This window comes from Stenella coeruleoalba (genome assembly GCF_951394435.1).
Source record: "Stenella coeruleoalba genome assembly, chromosome: 9".
Lineage (NCBI taxonomy): Eukaryota > Metazoa > Chordata > Mammalia > Artiodactyla > Delphinidae > Stenella > Stenella coeruleoalba.
Genome location: NC_137155.1, coordinates 81,279,554 through 81,292,157, shown reverse-complemented (window position 1 = coordinate 81,292,157; position 12,604 = coordinate 81,279,554). Strand labels below are relative to the sequence as shown.

The following is a 12,604-nucleotide window of genomic DNA, read 5'->3' as shown; positions in this document are numbered from 1 at the left end:
TAAACAAGAAATGTAAATTGTTTGTTTCCACAGATTATCAAAGTTGGCACATAAAAATCATGAGGAAAACTGGCAGATTCATTTATTTGGGCAATTTCAAAAGTTACCCCTTGCTTTTGAAGATCAACCCAAATAAATGAATTATTCAGATTCCATTAACTTTTGCCCTAAAGCAACGGAACAGGGGCCAATGAGATGACGATTTTATGACAGTTTGACCAAAAGATAAAATGGTCAATATAAATTCATGGGCTGATTAGAAAGCAGAGTTAGAAATACCTGTTCGTTATATAGACCAGTAAATTTCTATTAAGATGATACAGAATGGGACTTCCCTGGTGGCGCAGTGGTTGAGAATCTGCCTGCCAATACATGGGACATGGGTCCAATCCCTGGGCCAGGAAGATCCCACATGCTGCAGAGCAACTAAGCCCGAGAGCCACAACTACTGAGCCCACGTGCTTCAACTACTGAAGCCCACGCACCTAGAGCCCGTGCTCCACAACAAGAGAAGCCACTGCAATGAGAAGCCCGTGCACCACAATGAAGAGTAGCCCCCGCTCGCCACAACTAGAGAAAGCCCACGCACAGCAACGAAGACCCAACGCAGCCAAAAATAAAAAAACAAAAGTTGAGTCCTTTAATAAAAAATATACAGATTATAATCCTAACAACGTTCAGTTTCCTACAAAAAATATTTGTATTCTAGTTTCAAAGGAAAAGTGAACCAGTATGGGAACACTTGTATTGCATCACTCAAGGCTTACACAGGGTATCAGTGGCATCTTGTTCATACTCGAAGGTCAGTACACTAAGTAGAGATCTTCCTGCCTACTGTCCTGTGCTCTGATTTTTTTAAAACTGTTTTTCACCTTGAACAAATGTACAGTTTTCTAGCTGTTGATCCTTCTTTAATTTTTGTAATTCTACACTGCAGTCGAGACTCAAACTGGGGTATAACATGAGAATAAATTTATTTTTACTCTTCAAACTTTAGTAAGCCGCACTCCTTAGCAGCATTATCCTGGGGAAATTTAATCAAACTATCTGTGCCTCAGTTTCCTCATCTATAACCGGGGAGCATAAATCCCTTCAGTCACATACTGTTACGAGGATTAGATCTACAGCAACTATCAAGGATCATTTAGCATTTAGTTGATCATTTAGGATCAACTATCATTTAGCACAGTGGGAGCCATCAACAAATATCTGTTACTGCCATTCAAACCTAAGCCACTCGAGAGTTCCAAGTAGCAGCAGCTAGCAACTCGAGGAAACGTGCACACACCTTCTAACAATGGAACCAACGCTCAGGGCCATTCCAGCCGGAACTTTCACACCTCACGGAGGGCCCACCAATGTCCATGTTAAAGCCAATTTGTACTTCAGGTATGATTAATCTTCTGCACTAAAAAACAACACGAGTGTTTTCTCACCAAGAAGTTCTTGAAGTTCGATAGGCTTCCAGAACATCTGTACGACTGTTTCAAAGCAGCAGCTTGCAGAATGAAAAACCAGGGTTTCAACAGCTTTAAAAGTATGGTTTGAGTCGAGGGACAGAAGCCTAGGAGACAACGCAGGGCCGGGCAGCGCGGGGAGTGCTGAGGGCAGGCAGAAGCACAGGACCGCCAGCATGTTCTCCGGAAACCACTGGAGCCGGGTCACCGCGGCCAGCGGCTCCGCCCTAGAGATGGAGTTCAAACGCAGCCGCTGCTGGCTCAGCCTCTTCTGCGACCCACCGGAGGACACAGTCGCAAAGAACGCTACACCATGAGACCCGGATGAGGGAAGGGGCCCACCAGCTGCCGGTGGCCTGCTCCCAGCCAGAGCGTGCTGGTGTGCAATAGCCGCACCCCCGGCTACACGGGCGAGCTGCAGCGGCGCGAGGACACGCAGGTGCTGAGGAAGACAGGCCAGTGGCCTCCTGATAGCGGGCCACCTGCTGAGCACTCCCCCTGCCGCAGCCAGGTCTGCATTTCTGACCTCCAGATTCCACTCATGTGGAAGGACACAGAAGATTTCAAGAACGAAGGCAATCTGCACCGTCGGGCTGTGTTCTTGCTGCTGCAGATCGGGGAATGCACTCAAGACACAGAGATGATCCTGGTGGACAGGACCCTCACAGCCATCCCCTTTCACAACAAGGTGCTCTTTGCCGAGGCAGGGCCAGACTCTGAACTGCGGCTGGAGCTATATGGGGCCTGTGTGGAAGAGGAGGGGGCCCTGGCTGAAGCCCCCAAGAGGCTTGCCACCGAGCTCAGCAGCTCCCTGGGCTGCTCCTCAGGGAGGCGTGTGCGGGTGTCGCTGGAGACAGCTAGGGGCTCGGGAAGCAGTCCCATCTTGCTCCCCACCCCAGCTGGTGGTGGTCGTTACCACCTCTTGGCTCATACCACTCTCACCCTGGCAGCAGTGCAAGACGGACTCCACACACATGACCTCACCCTCACCAGTCATGAGGAGAACCCCGCCTGGCTGCCCCTTGATGGCAGCGTGTGTTGCCGTCTGGTGGCTCAGCCCTTCCGCATGACTCAGCCTACTGCAAGTGGCACCCACAGAGCGCAGCAAGCTGGGGAGCTGCAGGACTGGGTGCGAGCGCATGGAGTCCTGAGAGGCACCAACAGCTTCTGTCACCGTCAACCTGAAGACACAGACACTGGGGAGGAGCCGCTGTTTACTGTTGTGATCAACAAGGAGCCTCAAGTCGGGGCAGGTGGACCAGGCAGTGGGCTGGCTCTTCACCCTGAGCATCAGTAACCAGTATGGGGAGGATGAGGTGACACACACCCTTCAGGCAGAGAGTCGGGGAGCCCTGCAGAGCTGGGCAGAAGCTCTGTGGCAGCTTTTCTTTGACATGAGCCAGTGGAAGCAGTGCCGTGATGAGATAATGAAAATTGAAACCCCCGCTCCCCGGAAACCACTCCAAGTACTGGCCAATCAGGGTTCCTGGTACCATGAGATGGTGACAGGTGATGCTCAGGGCTGAATAGGTCTGGGGCCTAAGCTCTGACTAGCCTCCTCCCCTCAATCCCTTCCTGGTGCCACAGCTATTGAGCCGCTGGATGACATCACAGCGGTGATAGACAGCCTGGCCCAGCTGGAGGGCACGAGGCTGGAGACGCCCCCAGCCTGCCCTGCCTGGCCCCTGCTCGCCTGCTTCAGTGGCCCCAACCCCAGCCCTGACCCATTCCCTGCTCTGGAGGAGATGCCGAACGGTCTCCCTGGATGCTGTCCCCGAGACCACTCCCCTGGGGCTTCTCGCTCGGTTGCCCCTCTCCCCCCGAAGCGGTTCCCACAGTCCAGAGGCCTCTGCAGCAAAGGCCCACCCCACACTTGGCTCCAGTCACCAGTGTAAGATGGTGTGCTGGCAACAGGGTCTGGCCAGAAGAAGAGGTGGTCTGTGTGCAGCTGGGCTCTAGATTCGGTGCTGTTTGTAGCAGGTTGGCCAGCTTGGCCTCCCCTTCCTCTACTGGACTGGGGGATAGGCTGGGGAGGGGGAGCAGAAGCCCCTCTTAAGCTGTGGTTGCCATGGTGCTGAGGGACTCTTTCCCAGGGCTGGCTGGGACCCGCTAAACCCTTCCTGGGAGAAAACTGGAACCAACACTGCCCTACCTCCCTGCACTAACCAGCTTTGAGGATGGCACTGAAGAGCCCTGGGAGGGAACGCACCTCCCTTGTGACTCCCACATTGACCATTAAAGTTATTTAACATCAAAAAAAAAAAAAAAAGTATGGTTTGAGTTGGGCTGGAATGAGTTGGCACACCAATCACTCCTCTGTCAGAAGAGTTGGTTTCTAAAAAGCACTTTGGTTAGTTCACCAAGGCACTGGTGCCAATAAACTTCCCGTTGTATCTCATAATAAAGCATTAAACAAATAAATGGGGCATAGGATGGAGAAAGATTTACGATTTAAGCCCACCCGAGGAGACAATTTATGAAATAAAATGATCAACGTTCTAGAATTAAAAAGTAGTTTTACAAAATAAAATGTATTGAAAAATATCTAAATATAGAAAAATAAACAAATAGTAAAAAAAAAAAAAATCTGAAAGTCATGCAAGAAGATACACTTATAGAGCCAATAAACTAATTCTACTTTTAAAGTAATCGAAGAAGATGAATGGTTTACATGAAGGGAAATCAAATGTAAATTACGTGAAAAACACATTCTTACTAGTAATCTTTTATGCAGATGAAAACAACTCTAAAGTCCAGTTAATCTAGGAAAACAAAAATACTGACAAAACAAAAACTCGATTAGATGTAGGAAAGTTTAAGTATTTATGTGGTACAGTCTAAAAATTCGCTTATATACCTTTAACCTATTAACTCACTTTGTGGATATAGTTCTAAAATAAATAATCCTAAATAGGAAAAAAAAGTACATGTTTAATGCTATTAAGAAAAAAAGAAATCTAGAACATGGACATAACTAGAAAATAGTATATTTGCTTAATGGAATATATGTGTGTTTAAAATTAAAAGTGCCATAATTCAAGAAAAATGTGCAACTTCCATTTCCAACAAAGATGAAACAAGGACCAAATCCACTGTCCTGCATAAAATCAAAAAAACCAAACATTTTGAAACATGGTTTTCAGTAAGATAGGTAACAGGCAACAGAGAACAGTGATCCCTAAGAGACAGGACACAAATGAGCCCTAACTGCTTACTGCCTAGAGTTTCTAGTGGGAATGGACAAGGGTTTGGGGGAGACCAAGCCTGCTAGAGCTCTTGGCACAAAGGACCAGGGTGGAGAGAGCAGCACAGAGAGATGACTTCTGAGATCCGCACAGGGCCTCTCTTGAGCACAGTACTGATCAGCCCAGGAGTGTGCTTCCACCTGAGGCCAGGGGAAGAACCATGGGAAAGCATTAGAAGCAACAGTGCCTACCATCACCATAATGACCCAACCATTTTACTCCAGGGTATTTATCCAGGAGACAAGAAAATATATATCCACACAAAAACTTGTACACAAATGTTCATCAAAGCTTTATATATAGAGCCAAAAATTGGAGGCAACTGGAAACAGCCCAAATGACCACCAGAGGTAAATGGATGGCTAAACCACAGTATATCCATACAGTGGAATACTACTCAGCAACAGAAAGGATGAACTATTGACACGGACCACAACACAGATGAATCTCAGATAATTAGACTGAGTGAAGAAAGCCAGATTAACAAGAGTAGATACTGTAATGATTTCATTTATATAAGCTCTAGAAAATGAAACTAATCTATCATGAGAGAAAGTAGATCAATGGCTTGGGGGTACATGGGAAGGGATAGAATGGGGCACAAGGAAACTCTGGGTGGTAATGAGTATGTTCACTATCTTGACTGTAGTGATGGTTTCATGGATATATATATATATACATTTCTCAAAGCTTTCCAAATTGCACACTTTAAAAATGTGCAGTTTTCCTGCATATCCATTATGCCCCAATAAAGCTGTTTGTAAAAATAGACAAAACGTTGGGATTTCCCTGGTGGTGCAGTGGTTAAGAACCCGCCTGCCAACGCAGGGGACACGGGTTCGAGCCCTGGTCCGGGAAGATCCCACATGCTGCGGAGCAACTAAGCCCGTGCGCCACACTACTGAGCCTGTGCTCTAGAGCCTGCGAGCCACAACTACTGAGCCCACATGCTACAACTACTGAAGCCCGCATGCCCTAGAGCCCATGCTCCTCAACGAGAGGCCACCACAATGAGAAGCCTGTGCACCACAAGGAAGGGTAGCCCCACTCACCTCAACTAGAGAAAGCCCACGCGCAGCAATGAAGACCCAATGCAGCAAAAAATAAATTAATTTTTAAAAATAGACAAAACGTGGTTTCATGAACAGTTATAAATATCAGAATATAAACTAACACGTATACACTGGCCACCATCATATGATTAGAGAGATCTACATAAATGAAGTTTGTTAAGGTCTTTGGAGTTTTTACTTTTGTAAAAATTTACACCCACTGAGTTTATCTAAACGGCCATTCTTATTTTCTAGAAACAAGAGCTGGGAGACAGTTTGCCCATGATCATACGAAAAGGTCACACAAAAGAAACAGACCACACAACTCATAAGATGCCAATCTCTGTTCTACATTACATTCGTACACACTTATAGAATAACAAGATTATTGGGAAAGAGACAGATAGCTCCTTCAGAAGAGTTGTAAACCAGGGAAACTAGAGCAATTTCAATAGGGTACCCAGGTGTTCCCAGCGGTGAAGCATGAAAGGAAACCCTGTACACAGGTGGGACGACAATGTGTGGAAATTAGCCCAGTCTCAGCATTCAAAGCAACCTTTCAAAAATCCAAGTTAACATGCCTTGACATACATGATGCTCACTTAAAAGCCAATTGTGTGGTTTTTGTTCAAAAAAAGGGAAAGCCATTTTTCATCATAAGACATAAAATGTTGAAAGAAAAAGAGGGGGAGCCGCAGCTATGTATTTCCTAGGGCTACCATAAAAAATTACCAGACACTGATGGCTTGGAACAACACGAACTTACTCTCTCCCAGTTAAGAGCCCAAAGTACAAAACTCAAGAGTGTTGGCAGGGCCGTGCTCTCTCTGAAGGCTCCAGGGCAGCCTCTTTCCAGCTTCTGGTGGTGGCCAGCAATCCCTGGCAATGCTCAGCTTACAGCTGCATCACTCCAATCTCTGTCTCTGTCCCAGGGCCTTCTTGCATCTGTGTGCACCTGATCCTCTCATCAGGACACCAGGCATTGGATTTAGGGCCCAGCCTCATCAGGTATGACCTCCTCCTAACTGATTATCTGGAAGTAAGGTCTTCACAGATCTAATGTCATAGTCATAGGTTCTTAGTGTTACAACTTTAACATATCTTTTGGGGGGGTTCACAACTCAACCCACAATAGGGGGACAAATACCTAACATAGCAAAATTCTCTTCAAGGAGACAATAACAAAGGAGAGTAAGATTTCAGTTAATGTATCAAGTAATGTTTTCACTTCTAAATAAACAACTGTGCCCATTTCACACTGAATCAAAACACCTCAAAATGGCTAACAAAATGCAAAAGTTGGTTTCCTTTTCTTTTTCCAATTTGAAAATTATATTTGCAACAAACATCCCTGACCCATAACTCCCTCTGATTAATAATATTTTCATTAACAAATATACTGCTTGAATTTGGGGGGCTGAGACTTTTTTTTTTTTTAAACAACCAGAAAGGAAATTAAAAAAAAAAGTTTCATTTAAGTCAGATGTTAATTTGCTTGTAAGGGGTCTTGTCCTTTCAAGCCATCATCATCATAAAGGCGTTTTATGATCTTTAATATAATGTGTATGTACTGGTACACTTAATTTACACTTACGCACAACACTATTGTTACAGTGTACACATACATTCTTATAGAGCTAAGAGTAAATGATTTAACCGCAGTTCAAACATTCTTTTCTGCTAGGTGTCTAATGTGTACCAACCATATAAGCTTAGCATAATTCAGAACATAATAAAAATTTGATTCCTATCCTCTAATTTATAAATGAAAAAAGTTTCACTGTTAAATAGTAAAATGTATTAGCTGAAACTGATTAAACCCATCATATCACTAAGGAAGAAACTGAAGACTAAGATACAAGTCACCTGATATTCAAATGACCTCTCAGAGATGGACAGATGACGGAGGGTTCATTCTGCTTTCAAAGCATATGTCTCTGGTTCATATGCTTTGCTTGCCAGACAGTGCCTAGAGATGTCTCTTTAGTATATTACTTGGTAATTAAAAAGAGGAAAACTACGTGTTTCATAATCTGCTTATTGTTAGGCAGCATGTAAACAGCAGTATCAAAACTGCCCCCATACATACCTTTTTAACATTTGCCAGCATTGTGGCAGCACAGAGTAGGAACTGGGGGGATAATTTTTTGATGATTTCTAATGATAAGCAAAATGTTTTAGGAGTGGATCTAGATCTGGTATAAGCAGACACCAGATCTGATACAGTCCATTTTTTCCTATCGTAAGAATTACCATCAATAATGGAAAATACCTAAAAACATTACACCATGTTTTAAAGACATACACAGAGAGGCCTCTCTAGAACTGAGGTCAAAGGCCACTACCTACAGTAAAGATTTTGCAAGCACAGGAAAATATTCTTACAGAATGGGTGAGGAAATACCAAACCTTTGTACACATGGAAAAGTATCATGCATCTGAGATACTTAAATCTAATTCTGACAAGTGAGAAAAGTCCCCTCAAGGTCTAAGTCTCTAAGATTCAAGGACACAGCTACCTCTCTTACTTTCTCTTGGTGAAGGTAAACAGCATTAAATCTAAATGAGTTTTCACTGAAATATATGCTCCGCTCCACTCCCCTCCTCTCACGTCCCTCCTGCATTGATTATATTTGTGAGACTATGCTTCCAGTGCATTTAAATTAAGACACCATCTTTCCCATCACCTACAATTCTCAAATGTCACATAAACTCTGAAGTGTTACATAAATTATCCAGTGGGTAGCAAACCACCAATGATGAACAATGAATAACACATCTTTTGAAGCAAATGGCCAGGCCAGAACCAGAAGAACTCAGGTGTTCTAAATATACTAAGTAATTTACCAAGTCAATAGAAATAGAGAGGACAGTGGGGATTAGAACCAAATAAATATGATAGCTCTACTATGCATCATTAATTCAGTCTAAGATGCCACTTATTTTAAGACACATCATTTTATACTCCATTAAAAATAAAGCCGTCAGTTATGACTACAAGTTTTGTCCTGAAACCAGATGTTAAAATTTGCGGATGGGAGAGATACATCTTTTAAGAATTAAGGAAATGTGGTATGTTTCCAATAAGGGCAAGTATTGGCAAATACTACCCCATAGCTATTCCTACCTCGAATGTTCACTATGTATCATTCATATCAATTATAATCACTCAACCAGCAAGTGGACCTCAAATAGTTAAGACTATATTGTGCCAACCATATAGAAAAGAACATAGAAGGCACTCAACTAGCTTACAGCTTGGCCAAACATCACTCATCCAAATCACTTACACCAATCTAGGGAAAATAAACTTATATTTGGTCCTTTGGGAAACCAATAGCATGTGGAGGCCAAGTATTACCCTTGTGGCCCCCAAGCTGATCATTTTCTTTGCATTAACTCAGGGTGAATAATGATCAAAAGGCAACTCGCAGAGACACAGCCTCCAGCTCTGTTTGATGCACAATCCTGTGACAACATTATTAGCAAGAACCATTTCTCTTGCACCAAAATACTGAGTCCAGATGTCAACCTGGTGCCTGGAAAATATGCTGCACAGTGACAGCTGTTTGATGCTTCCATGCTGAATAGCTGCATTCTGACCAGACACATCCTTTAACCAATGAGATATCAGTGCATTCAGAAAGAAAACATTACCAAAAAGAACTCTGGACACCAAAATTAAATTAGCACACACTTCTTTTTTAATCTGCTTAAGTCATAATAAATAAGGGGCAGTTTTGCAGAAAGATGATAAAGGGACTACTGCATTTTATGTAATTAAGCAATAAGCATATAGAAGCAATTAAATGTAGACCATGAAATAGCAATAAGCATTCAGCACAACACAAATTACTCAACACATTCATTTCACCACACTTTTTTTTTTAATGGAAAGAACTGGTGACCTAGATAAAGCACTGAATTGAAAAATCAAAAGAATTTAAACAGCAAGATGTAGTGGTTTACGTACAGCCCTTGAGCCAGGCCTGGAGCCTATTCCCAAGGGTTCCACTTGCCAGCTGTTTGACCTTGCACAAGCAACCTGACCTCTCTTTCCAAGTGCAGTTTCCTCACATGCAAAATAAAGGTAATAAAACCCTCACCTCATAGGACCTTGGCTTTGTGAGGAATGAATTAGATAACGCAGGAAAATGCTTACCCAGTGCCTGGCACAGGGAGAAGGGTACAAAATCGTGTGTGCTGTTTATCATTAGTACCAGTTATAACACTATCAAGCCATGTATTTCCCAACCCTCAAGCATCTTTCTTGCTCTGAATTTCACTAGTTCTTTGCTTCTGTACCTCTAACATTTTTACTCTACCTCGCATTGTCTTCATTTGTATCACCTTGACTCAACCCACCCCCCCATCAACATCTTTGAACATCCCTCCCCCTCAGTAACTAATATGACATCAAAAAATATTTCAGTTCTATAGTGCTGATAAAGAAATTATCTGGGCAATGAATGAATGAAGCGTAAGTGAAATAATTCTGTGGGCTTGAGACCTCGTATCCACTGCCTGGCATCCTGCACTCTGACGATGGTGAGTGGAACAAAGCTGGGAGGCGAGGAGGGCCAGCGGCAGCAAGAGGCCCGAAAGCATTTCCATTTCCCTCCATTCAGAAGGATGCCTCTACATAAATGCTTCAACTCAAAGGAGACACTAATGTGCTTTTGTGGAATTCTGCCAGTCTGACGCATAAATATCCTTATCAGGGAGAGTCAAAAACTATTTAATTCATTACAGGCTGAGAGTTTAAAAAGCAAGAGAGGATTAAGCAATGCACACACCAGTAGTGAGCTACAAAAGGGCACTGTTCCAGTTAATACAGCTGCCTCTGCAGTGGAAGAGGAATAGAGACGATGCAAGATACATTCATATGGAATTCATATTAAAATATATAGACACATATATACAAAGAAAGATTAACAAAAAAAGTCTGCCAACATTGAGTAAAAAAGGAAAGACATTTCAAAGAACCCTCTCCGTAACAACATGCATGGAATGAATAGACCTGGACAAGGAATATAAGCTGGTTAGAATATACCTAACAAAATAGATACCAGGCAGGAACTGCCCCCCAAAATAAGTAACCAGAATTAACTGGGTATGTTGCTAGAGAGAAATCAAAACAGCCCTCAGAAGTGAGCCATCACTCAATACCCTAGGGTAGAAAGTCACCCTGTAATGGCACAAAGGATCCAACAGAGCTGGGCGAACATGTTTACAGCCCGCCTTGGACAAATGAGAGCAGACCTGCCTGACCAGTGCGGACAGTCCACCATCCTGAAAAAGCAGAGTTCAACACTGCCACTTCTGAAAAAACGCTCTAATGCTCCTGGGCCTCTGGAAACCAACCCAAGCCCTCCCTCTTGACCACTGTTAGTTGTGGGTCTGCAGCTGACACGTTTTCACCAGCAGTACCAAGACCTTGTCTATCCCCGTTTCAGTCTCCTTCTGGGATTTATTTCTCCAGGGGCAGTTCCTTATCAACTCCAGATGTGCAATGAAGACAAAGAATTTGCCTCCAATACATGTTTAACATACTGGAATACAACCGTTAAGTCTCTCAGAAAGAAAGACAGGGGTTGGGTGGGGTGGAGGTATAGATATAACTCTAAATATTGCTAGCTTTCTATCCCTGTTCCCTCCCAATTCCACTCAGAGAAAGGACTGGATTTTAACCTGGTCCTGACCATCCTGAAGCACTACTTTCTGTTTGTGCAAAATGAAGAGATTTTTCTTCAATAAAGGGACAATAAGAGACAATAAAGAGATTTATCCAATAAAGGATAATTTTCACTATACACTATTTTTCTCTCATACTATGACCTTAGACTCTAGTTCCCAGCAAGAGACAACAATTTGCCTCTTGACAAATTGAAATTTTTTTAAACTCCCCTATATTTTATTATACTAGCTTAGAGAATATGAACATCATCTATACAAGTTTGAAACCAGAGAAAAACTATTCCTCCAACAAAACGAATGTTCACACAAAGACATGACACCACCTGCAAATCTTTAAGTTAGTTTTATCCTTTTGTTTAAAGTTATTCCTCAAATATCAAGATCATAAAAAAACCTTTGTTCTGTAATAATCCCCAATGATTCCACTCATATGGCCACTAACAAAGCCACCATATAAAATGGAATTATGCATTGCAGATCAAGATGACCCCAGTTGAAATCTTGGTGCCTCCTTTTAAAAAAAAAAAAAGAACCTAGGTAACAAAGAAAATTGGGGGACCATTCTGAGTCACTGAGCATACCCAGGGCATTTATTTGCCCCTCTAATGTCTTTGTAATCCTCTCGTACTAGAGGGGTTATGCTCTGCCTCAAGTTTGTTATGTAGGGAAACTGGTACAAAACCCACACTTAGGTCCTGAGGAAATGAACAAGGTAGAAAAACAGACAGTGAAAGGACTTAATAAAATCAGAGAACGCGAACACTGACCCAACTGAGGAAAGCCGGAGGGTGTCAGGCTGTTAATGAGGTGCTGAGAGAGAAACAAGGCAGCCCATCTCGGACAACTATTCTAGCTCAGTACATGTCCCAGATTACGCTATAGCATATTCACTTGTTCAATCCAGTTTTACCAACAAATCCTCTTCCGTGTTGTTCCTTGAGGCTCTGCAAGGAAGAACGGGTCTGAAGAGGCTGAACGCTCTAGAAAGGAGGCTTTAGATAAAGCCTAGTCTACAAACAACTGTGGTTGTGTTTATTGTCCTTTCCCTTCTCACACCAAAAACCAATACTTGCAGGCCTATAAATTCCAAGTTTTGAAGGCAATTCCAAACATAACACTGAAAGACCATAAACTCCTGTTGATTCCTTAGAAT

The 12,604-nt window shown here is 43.1% G+C and overlaps 1 protein-coding gene and 1 pseudogene across 2 annotated transcripts in view; one reads left to right on the top strand and one right to left on the bottom strand.

The window, feature by feature from the left end:
• Positions 1 to 12,604, bottom strand: part of SND1 (staphylococcal nuclease and tudor domain containing 1) — a 417,706-nt gene that overhangs the window by 289,513 nt on the left and 115,589 nt on the right. The window lies entirely within an intron of this gene.
• LOC307192003 (rhotekin-like) lies at positions 1,184 to 3,362 on the top strand (annotated as a pseudogene). The gene has a single exon. The product of its transcript is annotated as a rhotekin-like (transcript).